General features: G+C 36.8%; 1 long non-coding RNA gene across 3 annotated transcripts; it reads left to right on the top strand.

The window, feature by feature from the left end:
* The first annotated feature begins 1,721 nt into the window (after window positions 1-1,721).
* On the top strand, window positions 1,722-19,620 carry LOC116420574. 3 transcript variants are annotated; one of them, XR_004230932.1, is made up of 4 exons: window positions 1,722-1,941; window positions 2,482-2,606; window positions 15,787-16,039; window positions 19,579-19,618. It is a non-coding gene; the product is annotated as an uncharacterized LOC116420574 (long non-coding RNA). The 3 variants fall into 3 exon arrangements; XR_004230933.1 differs by lacking the exon at window positions 15,787-16,039 and having other exon boundaries at window positions 19,579-19,620; XR_004230934.1 differs by lacking the exons at window positions 15,787-16,039; window positions 19,579-19,618 and adding an exon at window positions 15,430-15,469.
* The last annotated feature ends 244 nt before the right edge of the window (window positions 19,621-19,864 follow it).

The following is a 19,864-nucleotide window of genomic DNA, read 5'->3' as shown; positions in this document are numbered from 1 at the left end:
TTTGTTTTCCAGCCTGCTTGTCTTTCTTCCCTTGAACAGCTGGACACATCACTATTCCATTTTTCTATTGGTTGTGACTGAAGTAGCTTGAGGTCAATTATTTCTCGAGCAATTGACAAAGAATCTGGAGGAAGAAGAGAGTGACATTGTCCCTTAGACAGCACAGCTCCCTTCCTCCTCCCCTTTGCCCCCTCCCCTTATCTGAGAGGAGGGCATTCCCTTCCTTTTGCCTAGAGCCCAGCATGACTATGGCAATGAATTCTGTGGAGTGCATGGGTAACATATGGTAAGTGGGGAAAATATTTATATTCATGGTAAAAGAGCAGAAGATCTGAAAGAAAGCCACTCTTCGGAGAATTCCAACTAGAGAGATGTACACTTCATCTACTGTCTTTTATCTGGATACAACAGGGAACCTTTAGAGACCTTTTTTTCCCCGGCCTCTTTGCTGATTGGACATATAAAAGTATGCCCTCCCACCCTCTCCCTTCCCCCCCAATAAATGCAGTACCTGCATTTAGAAAATTAGAGCCCTCGTTGGCCGGTCCCCCTCCCACTCACCCATTGAATCATTTGCTGGGAGGCCCAGGCCAACCCCCATTGCAGAGCCTGAGCCTCCATGCTTTCCCAGAGCCTGGCCAAGGCTCCAAACTGTTTCTCCCCTCCCCCTTCCTCTGCCCCTGCAGACCCAGAATTCAAAGAAGCTCTCTCTCGCAGGCAGGGTTTTCAGCCTGTTGGCGTTTCTTCTCGTTATTGTTTTGACAGGGAGACAAGGTAATGCAGAGCACACATGCAGAGTGGGCATTTTGGGCTACAAGTTCTTGAGGAAGACATAAATAATTAATCGGTGTTAGATTACTTTCTGATGAGTCACATGAAACCTCCAGTTGCTTTCATCAATGTTTCCCAGACTGTATTATGCAAAATAGCTGCTTAAGGGAGTTTGGAAGGCCCCTCAATTGACAAAACTCTAGGTTCTTGCAATCATGGGAGATTTGAATCTTACCCACCATTCATTCACATCTATGTCTCTGTTCGTATACATACAGAGCATACCTTTGGTAATTTCTTACATTCTTTCCCAGTGGAGCAACTGTTTGCATTCATTCTTCTGTACACTCAGTGGCACAGTCCAAGAATATTCTCCAGGGCTAGGAGGGCTTTTGTAAATTAATAGAGGGGGTGGGGCCCGTTTCCTTGGTTTTTAGAGTGGATGGAATTGTCGGGTGCCCCGTGCATGGGCACTATCATGGTGGGTGCAGATTGGCATTGTTTTCTCAGTCCCTTATTTATTTTTGGGGCAGCTGGGAAGAAATCAGAATGGACAGAAAGGATAAAATAGATGACTGTGCTGGCTTATTGGCAGTTTCAATTTTTCCCTGTGGCCTTTAGCAGACAAAGCTTCCAAGTGCCAGGGTAGGGGTGGGGGCAGAGCCATGGCCCAAAGCCTTGGTGCTTCTTCCCGGGGCAGTGGTGGGGTCCCATCAGGGTTGGCCACTTAGAACAGTGTGCAGAACTGAGCCGATCAACTGGACACAGGAAAACCCTTTAATGGCTTCTTTTGGATAAAAGAGCCTGGGCTACCTTTCTTCTCCCATAATGGCCCCTGAGGCTGATGTCTTAAAGAGGAAACAAAAGGTTTTTTTTTTTTTTTTTTTTTTTTTTTTTTTTTTTTTTTAAATACATCACACAAGTGGGGCAGGAGCACAGTGGGTGAAAGAGGTACTTGAGTAAAGCAGTGCTGCCCGGGCTCTCCAGTGGAAAAGGAAAGGACTGCAGCATGGAAAGGGGAGGCAGGCAGGCTGGGGGAGGGGCGCAGCTGGGCCTAACTTCTGCTTTGCTCTGTGGCCTCTGTTATTAAACTCTTAACCCCTTCACTTCTGCTAGGAGGAGACTTATGGGTTTCCAGCTGGAGTTTTCTCCTTTTGAACACTGGAGCAGGTAGGCATAGATGGAAAGGCCTTAAAGTTGGGAAGTTTGAAGAAAATGAAAAATCCGACCTTTCTCAGATTCTACTTTTTTAACCTCTGGGTTACACCCCCATCTTCCAATAACTTTTAAAGTAGAGATAAAAGGAAATGATTGAGGAGGAGGAAGGAAGGAGGGAAGGAAGAAAAGAAGGGAAGAAGGAAAAGGAAAGGGAAGGAAAAGAGAAAGGGGAAGGGGAAGTAAAGTAATGGAAGGAAGCCTCCTGAGAAGTTGAGTTGACTTCAAATACTATAGCCATTTAGGCTTGTCCTCACTACCCATAATCATACACATAATTGGCTCCAAATTTTTAGTGCATTCTAGCCAGCTTTGGGGATTGTTAGGATGACAGGTGTGAAGACAGGGGAGACAAAGGAAGAGAACATAAAGGGAAAAAAAGCTAGACAACTGGACAGGCCTCAGAAATTCCAGGCCTCCTTTTAATTTAAGATTCTTAAGTTTTCTGTAGAAAAAAGCTCTTTCTCAAGGATTTCTCTTTCTTTTTTCTTAAAGGAAGTTTACATTTGCAAAACTTCAGAAGGCAGAAGAGGCAAAAGTTGCAGTCACATCTGCTTCCTGGTTGTTTGCTCAGGCTCCTGGATAAGATCAAAAACAACAGCCTATTGCAGGCAAGGAAGGTAAGAAATAAACAAATGGAAAAAAAAAAACACCCACATAAATATTTTTAACTGGTAGCCATTTAATCAAAGGGAGCCTTGATTATGTCTATAATATTTGACTTTTTAACTTCTATATTTGATTCCCAGCAGATCATTATATCTGTTTTGGGGAGTATTTTATTTTTTTATATAGATGCCTTTTTGTTTTTGATTTCACATCCATTTCCAGATATATCACTTCCCACTTCTGCCAAGCAAGACATTTGCTTGTAATTTAAAAAAATTTTTGTATTTTTAAAAAAAAGAAAAAAAAATCAGGAAAAGTAAACAAAAATGTTCCACACCACCATTGCCTGGCAGTACATGCAATATTTCAAACCCATAGTGCCCTACCTTTGCTATGAAATAAGGAAGATGCTTTTCTCCAAGTCTTTTTCCTAGTCTATGCTTGGTTATGATAGTGTTTAGTTTTGTATAGCATAAAATCCTATGAACACTGTCCTTTTAAGCATACTAGCTTTCTTTCCAGTAATTCTACTGTGTTCTTAGGTCTCTATATAAGAGTCCTCTGGAATAGTATCTTGCCTCTTGGGAGCCAGTCTATGCCCTTTAGGATTTCATCTCCTAAACTAGCTGCTTCCCTGGAGTTTTTTCTACAAGGGTTTGCAATCCAGCTGTCCCATCTCTGACAGCCAGTGGGTCATTCTACCTTAGGTCACTCCCTCAGCTAAATAATTAGCCCTAGACTGTCGTCATGAACTCCCATGACCATCATTTATCCCAGAGCTTATTCCTAACAAGGCACCTGATCCAGCCTGGAGCTGCCTTCCCCCAGGACCGAAGCTTTGAACGTTAGGGTGTGTATGCAGCACTTACGTCAGAGCCAGCACAACAATGAGATTTTGAATCTGCTGCATCCTATAGGCTTTTTAAAGGACTCCTGAGCTCATGCCCCCAGGGGGAGCTGCTCCATGCTGCCTTTCCCTTCCCATAATTACTGGGATGGTAAAAGGAGAAATTCCAGGTCGTGGCAACTGGAAACTGGCTGACTTTCAAGTCCAACTGAAACTTCCTCAATTGATGAGTCTTGATAAATAATCTGACCGTGTGTCTTGCTAAGAGTGTTACCACAGGCCTTCTTATTCCTCGTAGCTAGTCTTCCAGTTGAAATCTTATTCTAGGCTGATGAATGCTTTGCCTCCCATACTTCTTTCCTCTTCCCCATCCTCCCTCTTATTTCAACCTTCCTTTAATAGGTCTCTTCATTCCTACCTTCCTTCTTTTCTCTGATAGTCATCTCTTCTCTTTGGGGCCTACACTCTTATCTTTTATTCTTCTTAGTTGGACACTTCATGGAAGATGATATATAATCCTATATAATTACTGCTGTCTCTTTCCAATTTTCCAGATGCAATAATAATTTTTCCTTTATTCGTTCTAACAGAAGACTCCTATGATGCATTCTGCTTCTCTCTCAAGAGACTCAACCCTCACCAAAGCTCTGTATTAGCTAGCTCTTTAAAAAAAAAAAATTTCCCCCTCTTCCCTCAGACCTTTAAGTGTCAGCTGTTACTTTTCCATTTCCTCATGGCTCTTTCAAATCAGACATATGACTCACCTCTGCTATTCTCTTTCTCAAGGAAAATGTGGTTAGCTTTTAGTGTGTGTCATTGTGCCTTTTTGGGTCTTATACTACATAGTCTCAGTTGGTGGTCTCTCTATCTTGAACTTTGTTCTCTGCTTACTTGTGTTTTCATTGCTATAATCAAAGAAATTAAGAAGGTCCTCTCCCAAAATAAGATCATTATGTTATTTTGCTATAGAAAATTACCTTCTAGAATTTTGGTAAATCAAATGGCTGGCAATATCTTGTATTCATTGAAATTTATTAAGCATGTGCTAGGCACTGTACCAAGAATATTAAAAAAAAAAAAAAAAAAAAAAAGGAAAAAGACAGTTCCTGCCCCCAAGGAGCTCACTATCTAATGGGAGAGACAATAAAAACATGCAAACAACTATGTGCTGACTAGTTTTGTTCAAGGTACTGTGGAGATAATCAATAGAGGGAAAACATCAGCATTAGGAGAAATGATAGAATATAGGAAAGGAAGCCAGAGGAATCCAATGGGGAACAATAAGAAAGTAGAGCACTTCAGGCACAGGTGAAAATGAATGAAAACCCCCAGATTTGGGAAATGAATTTTTTTTCTTTTTTTATTTGTTTTTCCAAATACATGGAAAAATATTTTCCAACATTTTTGTAAGATTTATGTTCTAAAATTTTCTCTTTCCTTCCCCTCTCCCCAAGAGAGTAAGCAATCTGATATAGGTCAAATATGTGCAATATTTTATTTTATTTTTATTTATTTATTTTTAATAGCCTTTTATTTACAGGTTATATGTATAGGTAACTTTACAGCATTGACAATTGCCAAACCTCTTGTTCCAATTTTTCCCCTCCTTCCCCCCACCCCCTCCCCCAGATGGCAGGATGACTAGTAGATGTTAAATATATTAAAATATAAATTAGATACACATATGTGCAATCTTTTAAAATATATTTTCATATTTGTTATGTTGCGGAAGAAACATCAGACCAAAAGAAAAAAAAGCACAAGAAACAAACAAAAAATGTGAAATAAGACTATTCCTAGATTCACATTCAGTCTCCTTAGTTCTCTTTTTGGATGCGGAGAACATTTTTCCACCCCAAGTCTATTGGAATCACCTTGAATCAACACATTGTTAAGAAGAGTCAAGTCCATCACAGTTGATCATCACATAAACTTGTTGCTATGTACAATGTTCTTTTGGATCTGTTCACTTCCCTCAGCATTAGTTCATGTAAGTTTTTCCAGGCTTTTCTGAAATCAGTCTGCTCATCATTTCTTATAGAATAATAATATTCCATTACATTGAAGTACCATGATTTATTCAGTCATTCTCCAACTGATTGGCAGCCACTCAATTTCCAGTTCCTTGCCACTACAAAAAAGAGAAGCTACAAACAGGAAATTGATTTTTTTTGTTCAGGCAAACAGAAAGGAGACCAGTATTACTATATATATCACGATGTGTGTGTGTGGTAGGGTATAAGGTGTCAGAAGACAAGAAAGATAGGTGAGATAGGTCATGAAGGATTTTGAATGCTAAACAGAAGTTTATATTTAATTCTGAGATGATAGGGAGCTACTGGAGTTTATTGAGTAGTAGGGTAACATGGTTAGACCTATGCTTTAGGAAGGTCACCTTGACCATTGAGTAGAGTGGATTGAAGTGAGGAGAGACTTGAGGCAAGGATAACAAACAGTAGACTATTGTAAAGGCTTAGTCAATGCAAGTTGAATGAATGATTTAAAAAAAAAATCTATTTTTATGAAGTAGAGCCAGGGTTAGGTGTAGACTTAGTGGGCAACAGACAAGATTATAGCAAGCTATACACTGATGTATACTTTTTTATGACTTTTATATGTATATTTTTAGTGCCAGAAAATTCATTTTGCGGTGTCAAGTTGAATTTATCAGTCTCGAAGACTAAAATCTACAGAACAGCATAGTAGATAAGAGTGCTAGATGTGTAGTCACAAAGACTTGGGTTCAAATTCTACCTTCAACATAAGAACTTAATTCTAGACAAGTCATTTAATTTGCATGTGACTCCTTAGGATTTATCTACTAAATCCTGGCTAGTCACTTATTTGAACGTGACTCAGTCAACCACATCTAGGACTCACCTACTAATAGTTTAATTTTGATCTGTATTGATGGAAGGAGTGCCCACACCTGGAGTTTCTTGAGAGTTAGTCATAGAATTTTTTGGTTATTAAATGCCTTTTCACAGTTTCAGGGTAGAAGTAGGAAACAGCCCTCTGATGTTTTCATGGACTACTGTACCCTTCCTTGGGCCTAAAGCTGACTAAATGCTTAGCCTTTGATAGTGAGCTGTCTCTGTTCTCTCTGAGATATGTGGAGTCTTACTGAGGCCAAAAAGAACCTAGCTGAAAACATAAAAGGCCAGGAAGCAGAAGTAGAAACTGGTGATATGGTAAAAAGAATAATGAATTAGATTTGGGATCTAGTTCTAGCTCTGAAATTGAGCTACTGAGGTTATATATCCTTGTCCAAGGCTGTTTAACTCTCTCCATTTCCTTAATTTTTTTAATCTGATTTTTTTTTTTGGGGGGGGGGGGAAGGAGATGAGACAATTGGGATAAGTGACTTGCTTAGGGTTACCGAGTTAGTAAGTATTGAGTGTCTGAGGTCCAATTTCCTCTTGACTTCCAGGTCAGGGCTCTATCTAGTTGTGCTATCTAGCTGCCTCCATTTCCTTATGTTTAAAATGATGGTGGTGCACTCCATAGTTTCTAAAATGTCTCTCAATTTGAAAATGATGTCATTCTTAGGTATTTCATCATCTCTTATACCTCTGTGACTTCTTGTTTCTTCTCTTAGCCAGCTTTTATTTGGATAGTCCAGATCTGAGGAAGAAGAAAGGGGTTAGACAAGGAATGAAGATGACTCTAAGGGGAAATAGCTATCAGAGCCTTATGATTTATAAGTGATTTGGATAGTCACAGGATAGTGACTGAGAGAGAGGAGGGGTTATAGGACAAAGACAGCTGTTGCTATGTTGTCACAGTAATTGTTTCTGATCTTTATTTAATAACCAAGGGATGTGACTGCTGTGAATATAAAGCAGGTGAATTTGGGGATCATAATGGGGGAAGTTTCTGACCCTCTCACCTATTTGTCTTTTACCCAACAAGTTTGCAGGACATTGATTTGTCTAATACTTGTCAGTACCCAATTCTTCTTCCTGCTGAGAAAATAACATCTATTTCTAATAACTGTAGAATTCCATGAAAGGTTCTGGAAGATTCCTTTTGCTTTTTTGACTTGCTTTTTTGAGGCAGTATGGTGAAAGGACCAGGGAATTGCCAGAAAGAAGTCCTGAATTCAAGTCATACCTCTGATGAGACTCTCAGTGTTCTAGGCAACTCTAAGACTCTACATTGCAGAATGTTTTAAGCTGCATAAGAAAAGGGAATTTCCTTACCTGTCAGTAAGTATCCTATGGCCCATTCTTGGCCCATTCTCTATTACTTTCTGCCTTGCCTATGGCTTTATATGGGCATTTGGAAAAATAAAAACACGTATTTTTAAATCATAGTTGACATTGATATGGCATTTCAAGTTTTTAAATCTATTTAAATCTATTATCGCAGTTGATTCTTACCATTGTAAGGTAAGTACTATAGATCTTATTATCACCATTTTATGACAGAGAAAGTGAGGGTTGTGTGGTTGTGACTTGTTCAGGGTCATGTAGCTATTAAATTTCCTAACCAATTCTTTCTGAATCCAAATCCCAGCATATGATTATCCACAATGTCAAGCTTCTTTGGTTATTTGTTTTTACAAAGTATTAGCTAACTTGAAGTCAGGTGACTGTTTCCTTCCTCATCTCTTATTTTCATTATGTTAATTTTGCTCTCTTTTTAAATGTATTGAATATAGTTTAAGGAAGAACTTATATATAGCAGTTACTATTTGCAATGCAAAGCCCTAGAAAGGAGGTGAACTATAAATCCAAGTCTATCCAAAGTAATGCAGCTTAGTACTCATCCCCATTTATGACAGGTGAATCATTCTGCACCAGTTGATGACTGGTGAGTCACTGGAGTAGTTGACATGTTAGAGCTGTAAAAAAATGATCTGTCAAAGGGTCTGATCCCTGGAGAACATTTCCTGTCTTAGAACCTTCTCTGAAGAAATTGGGAGAGCTGTATTTTTCCTTTTCCTTTGAAAAAGTGGTTAGACTCAGATAAACATAACGTTAGGGAAAAAAAAAAAGAAAGTGAAACAGGTCTGGGTCACTGGAATCAGTTCCATTTAGCCACTTGTCCCAAGTTCACTCTCAAAACATCACTTTGAGTTGTAATTGACTGGCAGGAAAGAAGAAGCGGCTGAAGAGAGAGGATGTGGTTACTGTGCAAGACTCTGGTCTGTTATAAGAGCAAAAAAAATTGCAAAACATTTTCGTGTACTAGGTTACTATGTTTGAAAGCTCCTTTAAACAGCTTTGGGTTAAAAATGTTTTTCTGTATGTTACTGTATGGAACACAACTTTAGCCACTCATAAGTTTCTGAGGTCCAGGTTCTTCTGGTATGAACATGTTGGTTTACAACAATGTTGGTTATCTTGCCTTGCTTAAAGTGACCACTAAGCCACGTAAAAACATGAGAACACAGCCATTATACATTTACTCATTTCAATAGCTCATTCAAAGTATTTTTTAAATTTAAGTATTTTTATTTTTTGTTTGTTTTTTGGGGGTTAAGTGACTTGCCCACGGTCCCACAGCCAGGAAGTATTAAGTGTGTGAGATCACATTTGAATTCAGGCCCTATTTCAACACAGATGAGTTTTCATCGTTAAAGCAAGCATAGGAATACTGGTACTTCTCAGAATCAGCTATTTTAAAAATATTATACTTAGAAATATTGAATTAAAGTACTACTCAGTCTACTCAGCTGTATACTTTTTAATTTATAAAATATATGAATGTTTTGTAATAGGTTTTGATAGGTTTTGTGATAGGATATGATAGGTATTATCAGTGTCCATAGTACTCAGAAAAGACATTTAAGATCTCATCTTCCCTTTCTTGGTTGTTCACAATACTTGCACCAACAAAAGTTGAGACAAGTTTAACTACTTTAATTTTTTCTGGTTCTTCTGAATAGTCCTCAATTCTCTTCTCCACAAAACCAATATGGAATCAGTGAGATACAAACTACTACTAGTAGATTCAAGAAAGACTAGAAGTGGTATATGGAAAGGCCCTTAATTGATGCTTCATGTCTCTCTTTCTTTCTACCCCAGTCCTATTTAGCCAGTGGGAATAGGTACTTGAGAATCAATTGGGAAACACTTTCCTGGTACTTCTAACCAGCTGCACATCACTACAAGTTTATCTTCAGCAACACAAACTCTATAATCTAGACATTGTAAATCTGTTACAAAGTAATGTTTTAGATCACATGAGCTGTTCAGTGGAGGACCAGTTGTTTGTCTAATACATAAAAATATACAAAGGTTATGGGATTCAGAAGGAAGAAAACTTTTAGATATAGGAAGAATATGCCTTTTTAAAAATTACTTTTGAGGCAGGATGAGTGATGTCTTTAATCTCTTCTGCTAGGGAAACTGAAGATGGTGGAGCACATAGACTCTGGAATTCTCTGCTACAGTAGATTAAAGCCAACAAAAGTCCCCACTAAGTCTAGTATCAATATAATCAGATCCTGGGAATAGAAGGCCCTGGTACACAAGGAGGGATAGACTAGCCTCAGTTGAAAAAATAGAACAAATAAAAAGCTTCTATTGCCAATCGATATTGGAATTAAACCCTTGAATGTCTTTCTAATCTAGGAGAAACAGGGAGATCCAATTTCAAAAAACATTGAAAAAACATAAAAACACTTTTTGTGAAACTGGAAAATTTCTCTTCATTTACATGTAAACTTCTATTCTCTTTAAAAAATTTTTTCAATTTCAAAAAACATTGAAAAAACATAAAAACACTTTTTGTGAAACTGGAAAATTTCTCTTCATTTACATGTAAACTTCTATTCTCTTTTAAAAAATTTTTTTTAATTTTTATTATTTTTTATTTAATAGCCTTTTATTTACAGGTTATATGTATGGGTAACTTTACAGCATTAACAATTGCCAAACCTCTTGTTCCAATTTTTCACCTCTTACCCCCCACCCCCTCCCCCAAATGGCAGGATGACCAGTAGATGTTAAATATATTAAAATATAAATTAGATACACAATAAGTATACATGACCAAACTGTTATTTTGCTGTACAAAAAGAATCAGACTCTGAAATATTGTGCAATTAGCTTGTGAAGGAAATCAAAAATGCAGGTGGGCATAAATATAGGAATTGGGAATTCAATGTAATGGTTTTTAATCATCACCCAGAGTTCTTTCTCTGGGCGTAGCTGGTTCAGTTCATTACTGCTCCATTGGAAATGATTTGGTTGATCTCATTGCTGAGGATGGCCAGGTCCATCAGAACTGGTCATCATATAGTATTGTTGTTGAAGTATATAATGATCTCCTGGTCCTGCTCATTTCACTCAGCATCAGTTCGTGTAAGTCTCTCCAGGCCTTTCTGAAATCATCCTGTTGGTCATTTCTTACAGAACAATAATATTCCATAATATTCATATACCACAATTTATTCAGCCATTCTCCAACTGATGGGCATCCACTCAGTTTCCAGTTTCTAGCCACTACAAAAAGGGCTGCCACAAACATTTGTGCACATACAGATCCCTTTCCCTTCTTTATGATCTCTTTGGGATATAAGCCCAGTAGTAACACAACTGGATCAAAGGGTATGCACAGTTTGATAACTTTTTGAGCATAGTTCCAAACTACTCTCCAGAATGGTTGGATTCGTTCACAACTCCACCAACAATGCAGCAATGTCCCAGTTTTCCCACATCCCCTCCAACAATCATCATTATTTTTTCCTGTCATCTTAGCCAATCTGACAGGTGTGTAGTGGTATCTTAGAGTTGTCTTAATTTGCATTTCTCTGATTAATAATGACTTGGAGCATCTTTTTATATGACTAGAAATAGTAAACTTATATTCTCAAAATAATCTAGTTACTTCCCCACCCAGTATATTAGGTAAATAAATTCTAAAACAATAAATGAGACATGTAAATCTATATATACACATTAACAGAGATACTCACATATATGAGTCCTGATGAAAGCTTTTGAGATGAAGTGAACCTACTACTTTAAAAAAAAATTATAGCTTTTTATTTACAAAACATATGCGTGGGTAATTTTTCAACATTGACCCTTGCAAAACCTTCTTGAATCTACTACTTGATAGAAATATCAGAATCTTAAATGAAAGTTAGTATACTGAGACGAATTTATACAGTAGATGGGTTTTCTAAAATAAAATAAAAATAAAAATAACCAGGGATATGGTCAATGAGGTGAAGAGTGTACAGGCTTCTTCCTAATTAGAATATAAACTCATTGTAAAAATTCTCCTCCTCCTCCTCCTTCTCTTCTTCCTCTTCCTGACTTTCCTGGCTTGCTTCAAATTTCAACTAAAATCTCATTTTTTATAAGAAGCCTTTCCTAATCCTTCTTAATATTAATACCTTTCTTATGTTAATTATTTTCTTTTTTGTACTTCATGGGACAAGATTGGACAGAATAGCTTGCCTTATGTATTTGTTTGCAGGTTGTCTCCTCCATTAAATTTCAAGCTCCTTGGGGTCAGGAATTGCCTTTTGTCAGCTTGTGCATCTTTATTACTTAAAACGGGGCCTAGTGCACAGTAGATGCTTAATAAATATTTAATGTTTGATTGGAATGCAAAAACAATATAGTCCTTGTTATGAAGAAGCTTATATTCTAATAGGGGGACACAGCACACATAGAGAAGCTGTGGCAGGGGAATATGTTGTCATTTAGGAAGTCTTAAGCATGATGAATGAAACCATAGGTGATAGCATATCCTAGAAGCAATGTTAGAATTCTCAGATAAAAAAGAGCCATTTTTACAGCTCTAACATGTCAACTACTCCAGTGACTCACCAGTCATCAACTGGTGCAGAATGATTCACCTGTCATAAGCATATGTCATAGAAGCAATGTTAGAATTCTCAGATAAAAAAGTATAGTGGAAGATGTTGACAATGGGTGGCAGGGAAAATAAGTGAAGAAAATCTGGAAGCATGGTCTGGGGCTCTGGGTTGGTTAGACATAGGAGGTGCTGAGCTGAGCCCAAGTTAGGAGTTCCAAAATGGAGTAGATTAAGTGAGATTAAATGATCCAGAACATAGTAGTTTGGAGTGTATGATGACAAAGTGGATGGAGAAGATAACTTTGTATAAATCCCTGGAAAAGCTCAAAAAATTAGATTAACTTGCAGAACAACAGGCTCCAACTCTGCATCAGAGTGTGACATCTAAGCTCTAAGAAAAGTTTTCTCCATTATTGAGAATATCACTAAGCCTGAGGTAGGAAAAGGACATATTAAAGAGGACTTTGAAGCCCAGATGAATTGAAAATAGAAATTCATTTTCCCCTTCAATCCACAGCTTTATAATCTTCTATTATGAACCATCCTGTTTGTTTGGAACTAGGTAGAATTGGGCACTGGCCAGCCAGTGAAAATGCAGTACAAAAAAGTAATTAAGTTATCATTGAGATTCCTAAGATTCTCTCTCTCATTGAGAGCTTATATACCTCTGTTTGAGAGCCTGGCAAGAGAATGAATGGATGCTTCCCATTTCCACGTGTTACCATACACTAGGTCAAGGGAAATGACCAAATATTAAGGATACTGGTTCAAAACAGATATTGATTTTGGTAGACCTAAGTAGGCACAAGAATCCCCCCTTTTTTTTTCCTGGAAGCCAATAGGAGATAGGTAAGAAAATAATAGAGACATTTTAACACATCCTAGAATCCATGAAGCCTGGATTATACCTGGTAGTAGTTTCACCTAGGGATAGCTAGGCAATACAGTAGGTAGAGTCCTGGGCCTGAAGTCAGGAAGATTCCTTTTTATGAGTTCAAATCTAGCCTCAGATATATTAATTGGGTGACCCTGGGCAAGTCACTTTACCCTGTTTGCCTCAGTTTTCCCATGTATAAAAGGAGATGGAGAAGAAAAAGAAAAGTATCTTCCCTAAGAAAACTCCAAATGGTAGCAAGATACACATTAGACACAACTGAAACTACTAAACAATAACAAAAGACTCAGCTATTTTTGAATGTATTATATTAAGACATAGTGAATAATTTGGCACAATTTCCATATTTGTTTGTAGACCCAGAATGTTAGGGTTATCCTAATTGGCTGATCAAAGTGGAGATAGAAAGATTCTGTTTCCATCCAAAAAGACAAATTGTCAAGTAATATTGTTTCTCTGGAATAAAAAAATTAGCAATAAGTCATTTAGAAATGGACAGTTTTCATCCGCTAGCTAATGTCCAGTTTAGTGATATAAGATGAAAAAGACAATCTCTCAAGGAGCCAAACTGGAAATGGTTTATAATGTTCTAAAAGAGCCAAAGATGAGACCTGAGAGGTGGAGCATATTTATACCCATTCGTTATCTGTAGTCAAAGGCATAGTTGAATGGTCTGAAGCATGGTTACCATGGTAGGGTTGGGAGGGGACACTGGAGTTACAAGGCAGGATTCTTTTAGTGGATATTAATCAATTGGAAATTCCATTTGAATTAAAATCAGTTTAATAAGCATTTATTCAGTCCCAACTTTGGCAAGGCACTAGTTATATAAAAGACATAAATATAGTTCTTCCTTTGAGGAATTTCCATTGCCAGGGGCAAACAGCTTGTACCCAGCTAATGAAATACACATAGAACTGTAGAGAATGGTCTTATGATTTCATTGGTAATGGGATCTCCCAAATGAGGAAGTCTGGTACTTTCTCTACAACTTAGTTTTAGAGAATTATCTAGAACACTGAGAGTTTGAATGATTTGTATAGGGTTAAAATAGCCAGTTTATGTCAGAGACAGGACTTCACTGCAGTCCTTATGGGCCTAAAGACCAATTCTAAACAAGGCTGCTTCTTTAAATACAAAATTAATACAAAGTAAGAGAGAACTAACAATTTAGGTGATGGTGGGAGATCAGGAAAGATCTCTTTTAGGAAGTAGCCCTTAAGATGAAGATTGAAAGAGCTGGGGGTGCCAAGAGTTGAACTAAGGATAGAAATTGTGCAAAGGCATGAAAAGTGAAAGGTAGAATGTAAAGTAAATTACAGAACTAGTAAGTAAGCTGATTTTCCTGGGATGTAGAATATTTGAAGGGGAATAATATGAAAACCATCTGGAAAGATGGACAGGAACCAGTTTGTGAGGGATTTGTGTTTTTTCCCTAGAGGCACTAGGGAGCCAGTGGTTGCTTTTTGAGGGGGGAACTGTTTTGGTCAGACCTCTGTTTAAGCAATATAAATTTTACCAATATGTGGAGAATGGCCTGAAGATAGGAAGACTAACGGCTATAGCAGTAGCACAGATAAAAGGTGATAAGAACATTAACTAGGGTGATGACCTTTTGAATTGAGAGGAGAACCAATTATCTCACATATATAATTGATCCCAAACCCTCCCTTTACTCTTGCAGATTGCAGTCTTACTTTTTCCCATGTTGAATCTTCAGCAGTCTTCTATCAACTGAGTCTTTCTGTACTGATTTCAAATCTTCCTCATCCTTAAAATCTTACTTCATCTTTATTATCTCTTCAAGCTACCATCCCATTGCTTCCCTCCCTTCCTTTTCCTTCCTTCCTTCCTTCCTTCCTTCCTTCCTTCCTTCCTCTCTTTCTTCCTTCTTTATCTCTTTTTTCTTTCTTTCTGTCTCTCTGTTCCTTTCTCTTTCTTTTTCTCTTTCTTTGTTTCTCTCTCAATATTTTAATAACATTTTATTTTTTCTTGATTATGTGTCAAGAAAAATTTTAGCATTTATATATTTTTACAAGATTTTGGGTTCCATTTTTTTTTTCTCTCTTCCTCTGTCTCTTCCCCTCTTCCTAAAATGGTAGGCAATTTGATACAGGTTATATATATATATACTATCATGTAGAACATATTTCCATGTTAGTCACAGTTGTGAAAGAAGAAACCAATAAAAAAGCATGAAAAAAGATTAAAGCAAATTTAAAAAATATGCTTTGAATTTGTATTCAGAGTCTCAGTACTTTATCAGTATATGGATAGCATTTTTCTCATTAATCCTTTGTATTTGTCTTAGATTACTGTATTGCTGAGAAGAGCTGAGCCATTCAAAGGTGATCATCACACAATGTTATTGATACTGTGTACAATGTGTTTATGGTTCTGCTTATTTCATTTTGCATCAGTTCATACGAGTCTTTCCAGGTTTTCTGAAATCTGCCTAGTCATCATTTCTTATTGTACAATAGTTTCTATTACATTCATATACCACAGTCAAGCATCATTTTCTGAATGAAGTTTTTCTTGATTTGCCCTTTGCAAATGCTAATCTTCTTCCTCCCCTACTACCTTGTATTGAACTGCTTTATATATGCTTACATAACCTGAATTTACAGCCAAACTCAGAATATTTTGCTTGAGACTCTTTTAATAGATTTCAGAGAATGCTGTCACAATGCTGTATGTCTGCTTGAGAGGCAGAATTGATTTAAATGCTTTGGAGAGGAGAGACATTCCTTCTTCTTCAAGAAAGGCCTCATAGGCTATCAATATACTTTGGAACCAACTATAGACATGCAAAAAGAGAGTCAGAGCTTGGAAGCTGAAGTGATATATAGGGAAATATGCTTCCCTATCATGTCCCTGATTTCCAGCTTGCTTCTTTAGAGACTGGGAAATTTTTTTAGGTGAGATTTTATTTTTTCCTATCTAAAACTTATTCATTTTGTTTATTTTCTAATATATTCCATTCTGTATGATGTCTCTAATTACTATTTGCTATTTACTTAGATGAATATGTTTTCTTGATATTTGGAACAGTCTTTTATACAACCAATGTTGGTGGCAAGAGGAAAGGGAAGAAAGCAAGTATAAGCTTGTGGTGGCTTCACTTCTCTTAAGAATTATCATGAAAAATATTTTTATTTTGCCACTATGCCAGCAAAATTGAGGACTTTATGCAGATAGGCATAATTTCAGTCTGATACCCTTCTTGGAGATAGGAAAAAGGATTATCCCAGCCTTGAAGTGCTCTGAGGGCTTGTAAGCCCCCAAATATCTCAAATCCCAGCTAGGTGGCACAATGCAAGTGCTGACTTGAATTCAAATCTTACCTCAGACACATAATAGTTGTGTGACCCCAAGAAGTCTCTTAACTACTTGTTTGCCCCAATTTCCTCACTGGTAAAATGGGGATAATAGCAACATGTACCTCCCACAGCTGGTGTGGGATCAAATGTTGTAAAGATCAAATAAGATAATAATTATAAAGCACTTTGCAAAGTTCCTAGTACATAGTAAGTACTTATAAATTTTAATTATTGTTGTTATTTATTTATTATTATTGTAGTCATTGACTTTATATTTATCATGAAGGTGTTTTTGCATGTATTTGTTTACTTCCTCATCAAAATGTAAGATCTTTGCACATAGAGATTATTCCATATTTTTCCTTGTATCTCCAATATTTGGCATATAGTTACACTTATTAAATACATATTGATTGGTTGACTTTGGAAAAAAGTCATTTCAGTCAAATGATGGTGTTAAAGCAAGATGCAAAGGAGATAAGAAAATAGAGATACTTAATATAGAAAATTTTTCTAGAATTTTGTTTGAGAATAGAAGATATAGGATGATAACTTGAGATGACAAAGTCAACTGAGGTGAGAGAGTCTTAAGAGTAGAAAGATTCAGTCATAGTTTGTAGGCATCAGGGAAGAAGCCAATGGATTAGGAAATTAGATCAGGCATGATCAAAGGATTGAAGTTCTTGGAGGAGATTGGAGGAAGTAAGATCAAAGGCACAAGTAGAGATCCTTGGAGAAGAAGAAGGACTACAAGACAAATAGTCTTTATTTTCCACCAAAAATGCATCATTTTGAATAAAAGCACAATAAACTTGTAAGAACCTACCAAAAAACACTTTTAGGACTCCCTTTCCTCATAAACTGATCCTATAAGGTAAGCATATGTGGCAAGATATACATGGTCTACGAGGTATGAGAAAAGTTAAGTAGATCTTTACTCTGATGCATCTATCTGAATCAACTTTATGCTCATACAATTTGCCTTAAATCCAAGTTTGTAAAAAACTCAGAATAAGAACAACTTGCCACTTGATGATAAACTGAGTTTTTAAACCACCAGTGAAAGGAGTAGAGAACTGCTTTAACTGTCATTAGTATTCAGAATTACATTTTACATTCCCAAGTTGTTGAACCATGTCAGAATTAGCCTTTAGGGAGCTAAAAGAATGCTTCATATATGACCATGAAATTCCATACTCTATACCTTGTGATCCACTTTGCCACGATGCAAGTCTTACTGATGTCAGGAATGTAGAATAAAATTGACTTTCCATATACCCTCAAATGATTAACATTATAGGATGCTGTGATGAGTTAAGTCTGTGAGGATAGAAAGATGTGATGTAGGGAACAATTCATATGATTAAATTGTTGTTTAATCATAAATTGTTACATATTATAACATTGATTGTTACATGATTGTTACATAGTTCAGTTTCTCTGTTGCTTAGGAAACATGGGTCTAGGCAACATTCGGAGGAGATACTTTGATACTTGGGTAGAGTTGTAATCTCTTCAATGTAGGTAGTACCTTCTCCTTGTCCTTGAGGCAATTGGGGTTGTGACTTGCCCAAGATCACACAGCTCTCAAGTGTTAAGTGTCTGATTTGAATTCAGGTCCTGTGGTCCTGTGGTGGCTGCCCGAGGGTAGAACCTTCTATAATACAAATTATACAATCCACACTTTTTCACCCTGCGCAATTTTTGTCTCTGTCATTCTATAAATATTCAACACAGGGTTCACTCAATCGACTAGAAGCCTTCCTCTCATTTTAGCATTGTATGAGTAACAATGGAACATAAGATGTGCCCAATGGCCAACCTTTCCTCTTATTCCATGACTAGTTATTTTTCTGGTTATATGTGCCTCTGATAGCATCTACTATGCTACTTCGATAACATTTTTTTTTGCAATCTTCTACTGCAAGGTAGGCAGTTTGTCTCTCCATTGGCTTACCTGCTACTATAATTCTTTGAAGACTGTGATATTCCATCACCAGTAGTAATGTGTCATTCTGACTCCTTCCAATTTTGCCTTCTGAAATGGTCTTTCTTATATTCTTTTTTCCATACTTATACTTTTTAGATATAGTTTCAGGTCCTGTCACTGGTCATTTCTTGATTTGGAGATGGGAATTTCCTAACAGTATTTGTGGAATACTATTTTAACTATTAGAAGAAATGGTTGGGATAAAATGCTATTCACAGGGCTATGAATTGTGATGGTCATTACCTGGTGGGTAAGCCCAAAAGCCCCACAAATAGCATTTCCCTTCCAGGCCAGTGATTTCACTTTCAATTCATCCTCCAAACTCATGACACAAAGTCGTTCTCCTGTGGAGAAACTAGTCCACGCTAAACAGGTGTCTTTGGAATAGGCAAGCCAGCCTCCTGAAGCAGCAAGGTACTCTAAATGAGAGACAGGAGGTAGCTTGTGCCAATAACATCATCACCATCAGTATCTCTTTCTTTTTTTTTTTTTTTTTTGAAAAAATTTTTAAAATTTATTTCTTAAGCTAAATATAAAATAAGAAAAAGCAGATTAGAAAACTACAGAAAAGTAGTGAAACAAAGTGAAACAAAACAAAACATCGTTAAGTGCCCAGCAGAACATCAGTGCAAAATTCAAAATATATAACAATAAACTTCCATTTCAAGAAAGCATATATAATCATAGAAAAAATTATATGGATGAGTGTCCATTTTTTCTTTCCTTTTTTGTAGGTTATTCTTTTGTTTTTTGCTGCACACTTTTTACTTTATTCAATTTTTCCCTTTTTATCTTCCCTCCCCCCAAGCAGGTAAGCATACACACACACACACACACACAAGAATATATACATACATACACATATATATAGTCACACCCATTCAGAGACCCCTCCACATATACATATATCTATATAAACACACACATAGACTTACATGCATATATACTCACATATATGCAGATAAATATATATACTATACATTCACCCATATATAAACATGCATCTAAAACAATATTAATATGGATGACATGTCATGTAGATTTCTTTCTTGATTGAATCTTTAAGTTTGACTTTGTCTAAGATCAATGATTATTAGACCTATTTTATTTTTCTAATAAATTCTATTCCTTATTATTGTTCTATAAGAAAAGACCGATGAATACAGAGAGGCTTGGAGAGACTTACATGAACTGATGCTGAGTGAAATGAGCAGAACCAGGAGATGATTATACACTTCAACAACAATACTATATGAGGATTAATTCTGATGGAAGTGGATATTTTAAACAACAAGAGGATCCAAATCAATTCTAATTGATAAGTAATGAACAGGACCAGCTATACCCAGGAAAGAACACTGGGAAATGAATGTGGACGACAGCATAGCATTTACACGCTTTCTGTTGTTGTTTGCTTGCATTTTTGTTTTTCT

The sequence above is a fragment of the Sarcophilus harrisii genome, chromosome 1, assembly GCF_902635505.1.
Source record: "Sarcophilus harrisii chromosome 1, mSarHar1.11, whole genome shotgun sequence".
In the NCBI taxonomy this organism is placed as follows: domain Eukaryota; kingdom Metazoa; phylum Chordata; class Mammalia; order Dasyuromorphia; family Dasyuridae; genus Sarcophilus; species Sarcophilus harrisii.
The sequence above is the reverse complement of the archived record's forward strand: the minus strand, read 5'-3'. Positions and strand labels throughout refer to the sequence as shown.